Below are 11,830 nucleotides of genomic sequence, written 5' to 3' on the forward strand. Positions count from 1 at the left end.
AATTTTGAGAAATAAAAAACTAAAAACTAAAATTGTTTACAATTCTGATGTTTGTATCTACTTTGAAACAAAACATCTGATTGCTATGTTTTCTTATTCCTTTTTCTGACATGATATGCCTCTTGATAGATTACACAGAAACAAATAGAATTCAGAACATGCGAGAAGTGAAAGGTTATGTAGGTTTTTAATATTCTCAGTATGATGAAAAGGTTAGCTCTGTTAATTTTCAAATGTAGAATATATTATCTACTATGGCTTGTTTGATTTTAGCTGAAAATAGAAAACAGATTCAACTCTTGGCTTAGAGTAAATTATATTAATGGACAAGAACGTCTGTTGTCATTTTCCATATTTAGATAAATGACATTCATTGTACCATTATGACTGAAGCATATTCTTCTTGATTGCTGTTTAGTTTCTCATAAAACTACTTGGAACAGTTTTGTCACTCAGTGAAAGTTTGTAACCCACAATCACTGTCTGAAGTCACTTCCAACACTTTTATAGCTTTTAACTTTGAGGGACAAAGGCAAGGCTCATTAACTGCTTAATGCAGTGGCATTTAAACATTTTCGCTATAAATCACAATAAGATGTATATTTCACTTTGTGACTCAATATGAACCTATGTTTTGTGTGAGGATAACATATATCCTGAAACTAAAATTTCATAAAACACCAATTACCCTTACTGCCTGCAATTCACTCTCATTATTTCATTTCTACACTGTTCTGTATTGTTGTGTTATGTTTCATTAAAAATAAAAGAGTTGGTTATGACCAGTTTAATTGACTTTGAGACCCATAATGGGTTGCCATCATAATATGTAAAATACCAAACTTATTTCTTTAAAATAACCAGTTTTACCAATCATCAGAGATAAGTTTTATTAACTCTAAAACTGCTTGGAACATTTGAATCTATATTGATCAAACACGCCTTCATGATTGACTCAAACTTTACTTGTCCTGTCACCACTGATTGAGTATTTTTTTTTTGCTACCTGATAAGAAAAATATAATCTTATCAATGAAAATTTATAGATATATTAATTAGGATATAGATGTATTTTACATATTTATTCAGACAAAAAGAAAAAAATGGACTTTGAAAACTTAACATCGTTGTCTTCATTGTTAGTGACAAAATATCCATGTTTTAAATGTTTTACATACTTTATTAAAAAGTTGTTCTAGATGTCAGATCCTGAGTTGGAGATCAGTAGCTTTAGATGACTCAGTTTTCCTATTCTCTTATCCCTTTATCTTTAATAGAGACCTCCCCTAATTTAATACAAACATCCATCAAGATGCTTTCATTGGCGATTTGTCTCTGTTGATGAAATTCACTTTATTCTCTCAATTGGAAGTTATTCATTCCTTACTTAGGACTGTAATGCTATTATCAATTGTAATGGCATACTAGATATTAACAGCAACATAACCCTAAATAAATTGTCATCTAGTAATCCCTAAACCCAAATTCTTAAAAATGCATACCTGGGAGAATAATATTATTTAGTGGAAATGGGACGGTTTGACAAGGGGGAGGCATGAGGACGAAGAGAGAATAAGAAAAGAGTAGAATATTGCCAGTGGCTTGGATTTAATTTAAAATTGTACAAAATGGTTGGAGAGCTCGTTAAAGGAATTAATCACTGGCTGTTGATCATCAGGGTCCTGCTTGTACCAAGGAAATCCTTTATTAAATAAACGTAAGCCTCTCAAAATGAAATGGGTTCAAAGGTAGTTCTGCACTCATGATGCAAAGTCACACAGATGGGCAGCTGAGAAACAGCTTTTGTGGCTATAGACAACCCCGACCAGTAAACTTAAGGCAAAGATGGAATCAAATAGTCTCCCACCTGCCTCTGTGCTGATGTTTGCGCTATGTCAAGAGTTTCAAAATGTATGTGAGAACTCAAAAAATGATAAAAAATAAACCAAGGCCTTAAACAGACATTATACCTAGCAGGTATAATCTATTTAGACCTGATTTATAACTATTTTAACAAAATGTATTCTTAATCCACTTTAAATCCTCTCGATGATAAAATTTCAGATGATCCCTGACTAGTTATGAATGTCAAGAATTAAGTATCAATTTAATTTTATGCTTCTAGTTACCATAACTCACGTTCCCTACGTTAATTGTTAATTCTGTGTGGATCTAATTTCTTAAAAGAGTAGAGATAATAAGTCTTAAAATCGAGATAAAAATCTATTTCGCTGATAGAATTTTGAAGTGAAACACATTCTCAAAGCCAAATATCGTATGCTCTAATTGTAAAATCAAAACCAAATGAACTGAACTTTACTCTCAGAACACATTCTTGGAGAACATTAGTTAGTGCTTGCTTTTATGCAATCAAACCTTAGCCCTTTGTTATTTGGCCATGAAGATCTAGCAACCATAAATCAAGAACTCCTTATGGTACAGGAACAAAGGCAGTCCCAAAAGCACCATGAATATTATCAGCAAAGGGGGGAAACAAAGCCAGATCCAAAGCTACTGGTTTTCATTTAGAAGACAAGGCTATTCCATAGAACGTCATCTTCCCAGTAAAATCCCAGCCGGATACATCCATTTGTAGCTGTGACAATTAACAGTTTCTATTTCCCATTTGAAAGTTGTGAGGAAAATGTTTATGATTAGGATGATTATTTATTCAGGTTATTTCTGCCATGAGACTGCGCTTAGGTCTCTACATGGCCTCTATGATATGCCAAGTTCTTTGCAAAGAGAAAACCAAAATTACTTTATTAAGTGACCCTTGAAAATTCCCCCAAATCCCCATTTGGTTTGGATTTCCCCTAATCTATTCTAGGATGATAATATAGCAGAAGAAAGCATATGGTCCTAATAGATATTCAGACCAGATGTTAGTTGTCTAATACATATCCTATTGCTGAATTGCTGAGCAGAGGAGTCTATAAGAGAAGATGGAGAAGTCGTTAAGTGGAGACTCTGTGCATTCCACTATTCTCACCAGTTTACAAAAGTTAAGAGTTCCAGATTGCAGTACCTCCGGTTCTGTCATTTTGAATTTCTGGTCAATGTCAACAGCATTAAACTTGTTGCATATACACATTGGGGGGTGGGGGCGGGAAGACACACCTGAGATCAGATCCCAGGCACACATTGAAAACAGGAGGTCTGAGGACTGGGCTTACAGTTGATCCACACCCCTGCTGTCTGCAGCAAGGACCATAAGAAACCTCCTCAAGGAGTTAAGTCTTTCCCCCATTCTGTACCCTAAATTAGGGCACATCCCAGGGACTATTGGTCTTAACCACTGTCTCAGGAATTAATACAGAGCTTGGTATATATAAAGAGCACAATGTAGGGGCGCCTGGGTGGCTCAGTCGGTAAGCGTCTGCCTTCGGCTCAGGTCATGATCTCAGGGTCCTGGGATCGAGCCCCGCATCTGGCTCCCTGCTTGGCGGGGAGCCTGCCTCTCTCTCTCCCACTCCCCCTACTTGTGTTCCCTCTCTCGCTGTGTCTCTCTCTGTCAAATAAATAAAATCTTAAAAAAAAAAAAAAGAGCACAATGTATATTAACTGAATAAATTAATAGAGATAAATTCATGTTGGCATTTTTGGAGACTAGTTGTCTGAGTGAAATTGGACAGCTTAAGTTTGAGCAAAGTAAGCATAATTAAAATGTCCTATTATAGGTATTCATTTGAATAATTAAAATTGGTCATAGATTGTTACTAAAGTGATTATATCTTCTTTGTTTCTTCAAGTGGTCATGCATACTCTTACTGCAGAGAATATTGTTTAATTTAACACAAAGGATAACATTACAAGAGAAATATTTTTTCAGTGCCCATAGTAAAACGCCTTTTAAAAACAAGTCACAGGAAGATGATGTCTATACTGACCTACCATGGATGTGAGACAGCAAGATTTGATAACCAAGTATTGGGTCTGTAGATTACGAGTGCAAATGATCTTTTCAGTTGTTGAGTACTACAAAAAAGCATGAGCATGAAATGAAACATTTTACACATGGGTAATTATGAAGAGAGACACAAATATGGTGCAAAATTGAAAGCCTTCTCTTTCCACATAGAGAAAAGACAACATTGCCCTTTATAGGCCAATTGGAAAGACTTTTTAATGAGAAGTATGGTTTGGAGGATAAATACTGTATGTTATTGTTTTAATCCTTAAAATCTGTTTTCACTAATTGATAATCGCTGGCAAGTAAGGGCTGTTAGTGATAAATATAGTTAACGATGCTTCCGTCTTCATTTGCAATGAAAATCTGCTTTAAAAAAACAATTTTTAATCAACATGAGCTAGAGAGAGAGAATCGAGGTCATGCACTGCCTACAAATTGTGTACACAATTCTAAACCTGAAAACACTGGCATTTTCACAAGGGCTCACATAAGCCCTTCTTAAATGATGGCCTTTCCTCTAATCGCAAAAGGATTTGGGCCTTGTGTTTCACGCCAATGTAAAAAAAATAAATAAATAAATAAAAAAGAATAAATCAAAGAAAAGTAGAACACACCAGTCCTCTGGGGTGTAATCAGCAGAAACTGACTGTGGTTTTATTGGAAGACTCTCCAGGGAGTCATAGCACTGATGGAAATGAGGAGGGCCCTGTTGGACAAGTCAGCAAGCAAGGATTCTGCACATCCAAAAAGGGAAACTCCACCATTCAGGAGTTGGAAAGAGCTGGGATAAAGGACTGAGGGCTCCCCGTTGCCACATCTCTTGTCACATCTCGCCAGTAAGAGTTAAAGTCCTCACAGAGAACCTAGAGTGCCTGAGTTTAGGTTACCTGCTGGCTCTGATATTATTATTTTCTGCCTTGGGAAGAAAAAGGATCCGGCTCCCTTGGCAGGATGCCAGAATCTGGAATTACTCTCTCACCAAAACTACACGTACTGGGTGACAGATAATTTTCTGAGCAGCTAGAGTGCCATAAGGAAGGGGAATGGATGCTGTTAAGCAAATACAGAACAGAGTCCAATATCAAATAAAGTATTTGTAACCCAACATGGTGTACCCCAAGTATTAAAGAAACAGATATCCATGGCAGCGCTCACACAGCCTGTTCAGACCAAGAGAGCCTAGGATGATAAGGATGGGAGAGAAAAGAAGTGTCATGCACTGATCAATTGCTCTAGAGAACAGAGTGTGATAGACGCAATACAGGTATTTACCCATTTAATGTTCATGGTTACCCAATTCCTTGGGTTCTATTAACGTGCTCATTTTAGAAACAAGGAAACGGAAGCACAGGAAGATTAGATAATTTACCCAAGGGTCACAGAGATATTAAAAGGGAAAAGTGAGGGTGAATTTGGGTGTTCCCAACTTGACAGTCCACACGCCACACTAATACACCAAACTTATATCGCAGAGTCATGGCTCTGCCCTGCAGGAATTGCTACTAGACACCAACTCTGTAAGGAGGGAAGTCTGGAGAGAAGAGTCAAGAGCTGAGAGGGAACTTGTCAGGAATGGAGGAAGGTGTCATTTTATTCCCCAGTTAGTCACGAAGGACTGCTTACTTTATGCTACGGAGTCTGGGCTCTGTCCAGGAAGAGTTTTTTACAAAGGAAATGCATGATTAGACTAAAAAATAAATCCCTTGAGCCATGGCCTTGTAAAGGAGGAGTTAGATGGTACTAGAAAGGTATTGCAACAATCTGTTTGAGCGTTTATGGTGATGGTGAACATGGGAATGGAAAGTAGCTAAAATAAGAAATTTAAATTAGTTTGAGGAGACTTGATGACCAATGAATTTGGCTATATGTGGGAAAGAAAGATGATTTTCCAGAATTCTGGCTTAGGTGCTTGGATAAATGGTATGATAATTCCCTTGGACCAGTGGTTCTCATCCTCTAGCATGCATCAGGATCACCTGGATGTGGATGCTTGTCAAAAACAGATTACAAGGCCCTACCCCAGAGTTTGTGATACGGTAGGTCCATAATAGGGCCCTCCTGCATTTATAGCATGTTCTCTGGTGCTGCTGCTATATCATAAAATAAAATGTATGAAGCAGGATCTACTTTAAACTCCATGTATGGAAGAGAAAATAAGCATCTAAAGAGATATTAAGTAATTTGCTTAACATCAAGCAACAGTTTCAATCCAATGCCTGTGGCATGTAAATACTATACACACTATCTCCCAATATAAGAGAGAGAAAAGATGCAAGAAAAATCAGGTGGATTTGGGTGGGTGGGAATAGGAAGATTGGAGGAGATAATAAATTTAATTTTCATTCTCTTTAATTTGAAATACTTTGTGAAATCTGTAGGCGTTTGGATATATGGGCATTTACAAAGGGTGAGCTCAAAGGGAGAGATTTAAAGTTATTTTCACATAAATAGGAAAGAGGACTTGATAGTAGTAGAGAAAATCACTTTGCAGTGACATTGTAAGGACATGAATTGGAAATAAAGAAGACCTCATTTTTGAAGGCACAGTGAGACAGAGAAACTCACGAAGGACACAGAAACAGATGTGAAACCCGGGAAGTAGGATGTTCATAAATCTGAGGGTCTGAAGCATGAGAGAGTTTCAAAATGATGTGGTTAGGTCAACGGTGTCATATACGATGCCGAGGATTTATGCGTAAGTGGACGACCCCAGTCCTACCTGTGCCTCCTCCAAGGGCAAGGATTGCAGCCATACCTGAACGCATTAGAGAGTTTATCTCCTCTTTATTCTCTGGACTAATCATTGTTAAGACCTCTGACATTCTCATTTCCTGATCTAAGAAGAAAGACTCACGAAAGCATCTTCTTTTCGTATGAAAGATAATTAGAATTGCTTACAGGGTTAGAAAAAGGCATAGGGTCTTGTTGGTTTTTTTTAAACCTTTCAGACTATTACGGAAAGTTTACGTAAGCACTAGAATATCTGGAACAGTGGATCTCAAGGAGTGGTTCTAGGATTGGCAGTATCAGTATCACCCAGGAACTTGCTAGAAGGGAAAAATTCTCAATTTTCAATCTTATTGAATGGTGAACTCGAGGGTGGGCCCAACAGTGTGTGTTAATTTAGCACATTTTCATTGAAAACCTACTAACTGTCAAACACCAAGGAAACGGCTCAACAAGTGAGTCACTGTATCCACTCAAATACGTTATGATTGAGATAACACATCGTCTTCCCCGAGAACATCGGTGAACATCACACAATCATTCCACAGGAGAGAAGGGTCTAACTCTTTGCCATATGTCCTCCCTAGAAACCCAAGACATAGTGTTTGGTAACTGAAAAGCATTCTATTAAATTCAAAATTCTTTCCTGTTTATTTTCCCTCCAGATGTTACCAACTTCTTTCAAATTTACATTTTAGTCTCTCTGTATATATACACACACATACACACACAGTTGCCCAAATGTATTTGCAAATAGTTGTCTTTTGTAGCATAATCTTGCCCAGTTTGAAACTGTATTTATTCACTTATTAGAGGCCCAGGAACTTCAGGTGCAGCAAATATCTACATATCTACTAGCTGTCCAGCCTTATACATGAAACATTACCAATACAGGTAAAGTCTTTATATACCATCTCAGATCTCAACTCCTGACACTTCTTGGATGTAACCATTATTTGTTGCTTATTAGTCCACGGATTTATTTATACATTTGCATGTATCCTTAAGCAATAAACACTTTCGTTTGTATGCTTTTAAATCTAAATAGATGACATCATAATGTATTCTATAATTTGCTTTTTATTACTTCTTGATATTATTTGCTGAGATTGAGATTCATGATTTCTGAAACGCTTCCATGTTGGAAGAGAGAGGTTTAACTCCTTCATTTTTTACTGTTCTATAAGCCTCTGCGTGATATCAAAATTCACTTACCTATTCTTTTGTTAACTGACATTTAGTTCCAACAATCTGCTATTAAAAGCCCTGAAGCTTTGTACATGATTGTGCATTTCTTCTTTTGCATGGGGAGAGTTTCTCTAGGTTATATGCTAAGAGTGGAGTTGCTTGGTTTAGGGTGTATTCATCTTTACAAGCAATTGCCAAATTTCTCTTCAAAGTGAATTTTTCAATTCCCACAAGCAGAATATAAGATTCTCTTGTTCATCTTTACCCATATCTGGTATTGTCATGCATCTTAATATGGATGAATCTGATAAATGGGAAAGAGTTTCTTACTGTGGGATTAATTATATTTCTTTAATTCTAATGAGAGCAAGAATATTTTCATATTTTTGTTGTTTATTGTTTCCTCTTGCACAAGTTTATATCTTGTGATAATTTTTTATTGGCTTTCCTTTCCTTTCCTTCCTTTTTTCTTTTTTTTATTTCTAGGAGACCCTTTATCTGTGATATGTATTGTGAAGTATCTTCCTTCAGTTTGTAGTTCAAATTTTTATATTTTAATATTATCTTTAAGTGTACAAAAATGTTTAAATATTAATGGATTCAAATTGATCAATCTGCTAATTTATGGTATGAGTTTTTTTGAGTTTAAGAAATAGTACCCTGTGGATACAAATATATTTTTTTCATAACTTAGTGTTTGCTTTTCACATTTAGGTCTTTAATCCAGCTGGAATTTATTTTTATATATGGTGTGAACAGGGAGCCAATTATTTTTTTCCTCACATATAACTAATTGTTCCAGAACCATTTAGCAAATAGTTCATATTTTCCCACTGATCTGCAATGCCATCTTTGCTTTACAGTGAGTTTCCGTGTGTGTGTGTGTTTCTGGATTCTCTATTCTATTTGTCAATCCTTGTGCAAATACCTTATTGTCTGAATTACTACAGCTTTATAATAAATCTTGATATCCAATAAGTTGTTACCTTCCTCTTCTTTCTAGTAATATTTTTTACAATTCTTTTTACATTTCTTGCTTACTTTTCCACATACAGTTTAGAATTACAACTTAAAACTGCACTGAGTTTGTAGATTAACTTGAGGGAGAATTAAATCCCCGATTATGGTATAGCTCTCAATTTTTTGCTTACTAAAGTCTTTTAATTAAATTTCCTCTGAAACAAATAATATGTTATATGTTTTTTAAAAAAAAGATAGTAGGAAGGGAAAAATGAAGGGGAGCAAATCGGAGGGGGAGACAAACCATGAGAGACTATGGGCTCTGAGAAACAAACTGAGGGTTTTAGAGGGGGCGGTGGGGGATGGGTTAGCCCAGTGATGGGCATTAAGGAGGTCATGTATTGAATGGAGCACTGGGTATTATATGCAGACAATGAATCATGGAACACTACACCAAAAACTAATGATGTAATGAATGGTGACTAACAGAACATAATAAAATAAAATTAAAAATAAATTAAAAAATTTATATTTTTTCCTAAAAAATTTCTAGATTTCTAGCATTTTATAGTTAAAAATTATATATATGTATATATATATGTATTATATATATTATATATATACACACATATATATGTTTCAAATTTTTATTTAAATTCTAGTTAGTTAACATACAGTAATATTAGCTTCAGGAGCAGAATTTAGTGATTCATCACTTATATACAACACCCAGTGCTCATCACAAGTACCCTCCTTAATACCCATCATCCATTTAGCACCCCCCACCTCCCCTCCAATAACCTTCAGTTTATTCTCTATAGTTAAGAGTCTCTTTTATGGTTTGCCTCCTTCTTTTTTTTTTTTTTTATTTCCCCTATGTTCATCTGTTTTTTCTTAAATTCCACATATGAGTGAAATCATATGGTATTTGTTAGAACTGATATATGAATTCAGTAAAGTCACAGGATACAAAATCGACATAGAGAAATCTGTTGCATTTCTATACACCAATGATGAAGCAGCAGAAAAAGAAATCGAGGAATCATTCCCATTTACAATTGCACCAAAAACCATAAGATATGTAGGAATAAAAAATTACATATATTAATATATATTAAAATATATACATTAAATATTATATATTTTAATTACGTTAACTTTGGCTTCTGATGTAGAATGCAATCAACTTTATACATTAAAAGCATTTATAATAGTATTGCTGAACTCTCTTTTAATTCTAGCAATTTGTCAATAGAGCCTATTGGATTTTATCTAGCAACTTTAATTTCCAAAATCAATTCAAAACAAAATAGAACTTAATGCCAAGCCCAGTGGAATTTTGCAAATTTCTTCTTCATCTGCCACTGTCATGTTTTTATTATTACTATTATTTTTGGAAAAGATGAGGTTTAAAATTTCTAAAGCTGACTGATCAACCAAAAATTTATCTTAATTCATTCCAGTTTTGATAAATATTGTGTCAAATGCTTTACTGGAACTGTAATATAGATCATGTCTCTCTTCCTTTTTTGTCTGCATCATATCAAGAACAATTCTCAGACTTCAGTGACACAATTGTCTCTGTGGAACTTTCCACTATTCTTTATTTTACAGATTATTTAAGAATTTAAGTATTTTTTTCCATTTTTTATTGCTAGTGAGGCAGTGTAGTTGCAATGAGGGAGGTGGGTACAGTGTAAGAGGAATGAAGAGTATGTTGAAGGTTTTTAAAATACTGTTTTGAGGTGGGAAAAGAGCTAGTGAAACATCTCAATACTGAGGTCTCTAAAAGTTGACTTAGTGATTCTTCCAATCTGCTCTTGGTGTGTCCAGAGCAGAATATCCACACCTCTACGACTGTGTTCATCCCACTACATTACAGTTAGTTGTATGTATTCCTTGTAACTGCTAGACTGGAAGCTCTTCAACATCAGGACCGTGGTTTTTAAAGCTTTGATTCCACAAATCCAATAAAACATCTCACACATAGCCTGGACTCAAGAAATTTTTAATGGCCACATCTGAAACCATAAAAATCCTAGAAGAGAGCACAGGCAGTAATCACTCTGACATTGGTAGTAACAACATTTTTCTAGATATGTCTCCTGAGGCAAGGGAAACAAAAGCAAAAATGAACTATTGGGACTATAGCAAAATAAAAAGGTTCTGCACAGCAAAGGAAACAACCAACAAAACTAAAGGATACCTTTCGGCCGGAACTGCCATCTTCCAGCAATTCACCAAAATGACCAACACAAAGGGAAAAAGGAGAGGTACCCACAATATGTTCTCTAGGCCTTTTAGAAAACATGGAGTTGTTCCTTTGGCTACATACATGCGAATCTATAAGAAAAGTGATATTGTGGACATCAAGGGAATGGGCTCTGTTCAAAAAGGAATGCCCCACAAATGTTACCATGGCAAAACTGGAAGAGTCGACAATGTTACTCATCATGCTGTTGGCATTGTTGTAAACAAACACGTTAAGGGCAAGATTCTTGATAAGAGAATTAATGTACGCACTGAGCATATTAAACACTCAAAAAGCCGAGATAGCTTCCTGAAGCATGTGAAGGAAAATGATCAGAAAAAGAAGGAAGCCAAAGAGAAGGGTACTTGAGTTCAACTGAAGCGCCAGCCTGCCCCACCCAGAGAAGCGCACTTTGTGAGAACCAATGGAAAGGAGCCCGAACTGCTGGAACCCAGTCCCTATGAACTCATGGCATGATAAATGTAAAGAAAATAAAAGACCTCAAGACTGTAAAAATGTTTCTCTCAATTGAGTAGAAGTGTGGTGTCCTTTCCCCCAAAAAAATATTTAAAGCAAACTTTGTGTCCTAAAAAAAACCAAAAAACACAAAACTAAAGGATAACTTACTGAATGGGAGAAGATACTTGCAAATGATACATGTGAAAAGTGCATAGTACCCAAAATATATGAAGAACTTATACAACTCAACACCAAAAAACCCACAAATAATCCAATTAAAAATGGGAAGAAGACATGAGCAGACATTTCTCCAAAGACATACAGATGGCCAA

General features: G+C 35.7%; 1 pseudogene; it reads left to right on the forward strand.

The window, feature by feature from the left end:
* Positions 1-10,904: 10,904 nt before the first annotated feature.
* LOC102732383 (large ribosomal subunit protein eL21 pseudogene) lies at positions 10,905-11,606 on the forward strand (annotated as a pseudogene).
* Positions 11,607-11,830: the final 224 nt, after the last annotated feature.

The sequence above is a fragment of the Leptonychotes weddellii genome, chromosome 3 (assembly GCF_054177405.1).
Source record: "Leptonychotes weddellii isolate Sample4059 chromosome 3, ASM5417740v2, whole genome shotgun sequence".
NCBI lineage: Eukaryota > Metazoa > Chordata > Mammalia > Carnivora > Phocidae > Leptonychotes > Leptonychotes weddellii.